We start from the raw sequence: 5,337 nt of genomic DNA on the forward strand, positions 1-5,337 counted from the left end.
TTAGAATTGACCCGAGGCATAAAAGTCTGTCACCAGTTTAAAAATATCAATGTAGCGGGAAAAATAAAAATTTGAAGGGGTTTATGCCTCGATTCTAAGTACAACCGAGGCATAAAAGTTTGAAAAAATTACAAAAGTGCCACCGCGTCTTCATATGCCTCGTTTGGAAGTGAACCGCGTAAAAAACCCATTATGCACTAATGTTAACATTTAATACCATAAAGGCTCTTTCTACCCGCATTTATTTATTAATTAATTATTTAATTAATTAATTTTCATGGGTCTTACATTCCCCGAGTATTTCCAACACAACTCTCAGGTGTTCAGCATGTTCATCCCGATCTCTGGAATAAATAAGGATGTCGTCTATAAATACAACGACAAACTTATCTAAACACTATCAAAATATTCTGTTCATATAATCCATGAACATCGCTGGAGCATTGGTCACTCCAAACGCATCACAACATATTCATAGTGTCCATAACGAGACCGAAACACCGTCTTTTGTACATCTTCTGGCTTGACTAAAATCTGATGGTACCCAGATCTTATGTCAATTTTTGAGAACACCGCAGCTCCTCACAGCTGATCTAATAGGTTATCAATCTGCGGTAATGGGTACTTGTTCTTAATTGTGAGTTTGTTTAACTAGCGGTAATCAACACAAAGTCTGGAACTCCCATCTTTCTTCTTAACCAGTAGCACTGGAGCTCCCCACGGAGAGACACACGGCCTGATAAACTTCTTTTCTAGCAGATCCTTTATCTACTTCTTGAGTTCTGCCAATTCTACCGGTGCCATTCTATACGGAGCAAATGACACCAAACCCGCTCCAAGGATGAGATCGATAGTGAAATCCACATCCATACTTGGGGGTAACCCAAAAAATTCGTCAGGAAATACATATGCAAATTGTCTACCACACATATGCTATGTATTTGCTCGTCACTACTCTTCTTCTCTGACTGAGCTATCATCATGAAAAAAGTAGCTCCCTCCCTTAACTCCTTCATAACTTCTTGAGTTGAAATCAATTTCACTCCATCAGCTTCTAGGAATACCAATCTGCACCATCCACAATCAATTACCACATGGTTGTTGGAAAGCTAGTCCATCCCCAATATCACATCCAAACCCTCCAACGACAAGCAAATGAGGTTCACCTCGAACCTGTGGCCCGCCACTTTGATCAAGCATCCATGACAATTAGAATTGGTTGTAACTTCCCCAAATGCAAATGTCCAGACTACTAGCTCGCACCTCAAATCACAAACCTTTAATCCCAACCTCCCTACACATGCGTTGGAAATAAAAGAATGCGAAGCTCCCGAATAAAAAAGCACCCATACATTCTAACCCATCATTACACATGTATCTTGTATAAGGTTACCTGATCGGTTTGCCTCTATATTGGTCAGAGTGAATACCCTTTTTGCAGCTCTAGGCCTATCGGTAGAAGGCAACTATGGTCGTGGCTCTGCAACTATCTTTTTATTAGGACACCTATCTGCAAAGTGGCCGGTTTGATCGCACAAAAAACACTTTCGCCCTCTGACATTACCCTTTGCATTACGAGTAAGTCTAGGATAGTTTCTCTTCAAATGTGCTCCCCTAGACTAGAAACATTGCAATCCTTGTGACGATGTTTGTGGTTGGTTATAAGGCTTCTTCTATTGTCTAGCCTCCACAACATTCCTCTACAACCTGGCTACTCGGCTAGGCCCCACCATTAACTGTTCCACACTTTTCGCCTGCTCCATTAAAAGGGGAAATTCTCGAATCCTGAGTGGTACCAGAACCCTGAGTAGCTCATGTCGCAGACCCCTCTCAAACTTCCGACAACACCGTTCCATTGTGATATTTTGTGTGTAAAACATTCGCAAATACTCGAATCTGTTAACATAAGCCTACATAGTCATATTGCCCTGCTGCAAGGTCAAGAACTCAGCCTCCCTCTCATGCTTAGAACTATCCGAAAAATACTTTTCCAGGAATCTCTTCTTGAAATTCTCCCAGCTCAGCTTCTTCTCCTTAGTCTACATCTGTTGTTGCATTCCAACCCACTAGTATTCCACATCACTTAGCAAGAGAAAAGTGGCGTATGCTAGTTTCTTCTCATCTGAGCAAGCTATTACACAGAATATCTTGTCGCACTCCCTTATCGACGCATCTGCGTAATCAGGAGTGGCCTTGCCATTGAACTTGGCTAGTTTGTGCCTCATGAAATCATCCATGGTGACTGGTCGCGGTGCAGGCTATGGTAGCACCACTTGTTGTGGCTGCATAGCATAAACCAATCTGTGAATGGCATGGGCAATTTCATCAGCTGAGTTATTGACACCATGTCTTCTACCTCTTCTGCCAACCATTTTCTAGTTCTAGAACATAGGGTATACACCGTCATAAGTTATCTAAAAAGATTTCATTAACAATACACACCACACAATAACACAACTTTTAAGAACTTTACAATTCAGTAGGTTTATACTAATCTCACAATAGTGATAAGCACACTCCCCAAAGCCCATAAATCATTTTGAAATCATATGCTCTGATACCAAATGTAACACCCTAGATGGATATTACTAGATAAAGAATATATCATAAAATTTCTTTTGGAATTAAAACATTATATAAAAACCGAAGCGCGGGAAAATTTAAAACTTATCTCGTTGTAGTTCAATCACACTACTCCATCTTTATTACATGTTCATAATAGAGAAAAAGCATCATAAAATTTATTACAAAATGCATGAAAATAAAACATAGAGAAAAATCCTCCATTGTCAGCCTCGCTCTGTCACTATGCATCAGCGTTCTCACTTGGATTCACATATGCTCCCACATGACAAGTCACACGATCATCGCCAAACATAAACAGAAAGGGTGAGCTGAGAAAGAAAAATAATAAAATCAATAAAATAATAAAAATTAACCCTCACCCGATCTATCTTGGCCAATTTTTAGTTTATTGACTTCTTGATAACATTACACCCCAATCTCATAACCTATATGAGAAAGATCCATTCACAACCTTGGTCCTTAGGGATTATCATGCTTCCACGAACCGACCTGCTCATGGTCCAGATCTATGGAACTCCCTGCCCGTAGTCCAACTCTACGAACCCGCCCGCTTGTAGTCCAACATGCGTGAATACCTATTATGAACCTCCCCGCTCATAGTAGCCTCAAGTGTGAGCACAGAACATACGAGCCTCCCCGCTCGTATCCCCACACAAGAGTACCAAAAGATACAGACCTCCCCACCCGCATCAATCACGCATCTCTCATCTCCGTTATGAACCTCCCCGCTCGTAACTAATCCAACATATTCTTGACCAAGCCATCAAACCCATCCATGCAAATCCATCTACAATGGACCCCTACCTTTGCACTATTGCCTGACACTATCTAAGCACTGCCAGGCAAAATTGGGTTGTAAACCACCTAACCCACAATATCTAAATCACTTTATATTATTATATTATCTTAAAATAATATAATAATTCAAAATTTTATATTATATTAACTTTAATATAATAATCCAAGAATATGTAAACTACCAAAAGTTTACTAAAAACCTATACAAGTTGTTATCTAATATATCATCAATATAATACTGCTAATAGAAATAGAATTAAAACTATACTCCAATTTCTCTTTTTTGTTTTTTGTAATCTTTTGTGTTTGCAAAAAAACCATAACTTACCTTCCACTACCATTGAGTAAAGAAGTTACTGACACACACATTGGTTGTCAAACCAAAATAAAACTCTCACCTTTTATAGGTATAAAGGTGATGAAAGTTGCCATGATAAAACACCTATAACAAAACTCAACCAAGCAAATGCCAAACAACCCTAACTTCATCTGATTAAACTCTTCCCTCACATTAAAAAAAAGAACTAAATATATGTCAAGTAACTAAAAGACGCTACATGCACTGGAAATAATAATAATGATAATATACTTCACGCTTACCATATACTGAATTATAAAACAATAACTAGAAGTACGAAACCCCAAAAGTTATCCTCGTTATATAAATTAAGCAAATCAAGCAGTATTAGTTCCAATGTAGATAAAAGAAAATCTGCATATAGTCATCCATTTAAAATGCATTTAGCCCAAAGCAAAAATAACCACCAGACCTTAAATATTTTAATTTACTCTCACATCACCAAACACAACAATCCTGAACTATAGTTCCTAGATTCTTACAAATTATAACTATAAATTTATTAAACTACCCAAACATAATAATTTAACAAAATACCAAACCTCCAACTCCAATCACAAAAACCCTTTTTATCTTTATCTTAGTGCACTAATTCATAAATAAAAAAAAAACATTGGACCTATAATTAACAAGAACATCACTTAATGATTGCTTCCACACCGCAAAACTCTTAATCTAACTTGTTATACCTTATAAAATTACCAACGCAATGATGATACCGCAATGCTTATAATATATCATAAACCTTATATAATGTAAAAAGAACACCGTAGCCATAGCCATATATACGTATAACAAGACCAAACAACAACCTTGGCAACTTTTTATGGAAACTATAAAGATATATAAACCACTACTGCCATTTTTTTCTTAACATAATATACAAAATCCTTCACCAAAAAAATATTGCCTTTAAAAAAATAAGGTGTACCAGACCTAGCCAAACTCGACCAAATAAGTAAACAATGCATATAACAAGGCAGCCAAGTACTCAGCCTAGGCCGAGTCAGCCTAACTTGTACCAGTTCTAACCTAAACATCTAGAGGAACAACCTGCACCTCATATAACCAACATAAGCCGTCAAGGTAAGTAGCCGGCCTAGGCCGACTACTCCAGCAGACCCGGTAAGATTAAAGCCCAGGCCGACCACTCCAATAAACTTAGTGAAAATAGAAGCCCCCGCATTCAATAGGTCTTAAGGGCCTGGGTTAGGGCCCAGGCCCACTCACAGCCCAAGCTAGAGCCCAAGTCAAGGCCCGACCCACGAGGTAATCAGACATCATTAATGCTCTATAAATATGCGTGGACCCCAGCAATTAAAGGTACGCATTCATTAATCACTCATTTGACCTTCTGAGAGCTTTGACTTACTTGAGCTTCGGAGACTCTTCTGCAGGTAACCCCTCCTGGGTTCAAGCTGACATGTACCAACCGGGAAGAGACCAACTGAAGAAATAACGGACTACATGGTAAGGTGACGCTTGTGCTTGACTCATCTTATTTGTTCTCTGCAAGAACAATTGGCGCCCACCGTGGGGTACGAGACGAACACCTTTAGTACCCGTTTTTCTCTGAAGATGGTTTCCACCCGTAG

The sequence above is a fragment of the Vigna unguiculata genome, chromosome 6 (assembly GCF_037176805.1).
Source record: "Vigna unguiculata cultivar grain cowpea cultivar isolate G323 ecotype 2 chromosome 6, ASM3717680v1, whole genome shotgun sequence".
NCBI classification, from domain to species: domain Eukaryota; kingdom Viridiplantae; phylum Streptophyta; class Magnoliopsida; order Fabales; family Fabaceae; genus Vigna; species Vigna unguiculata.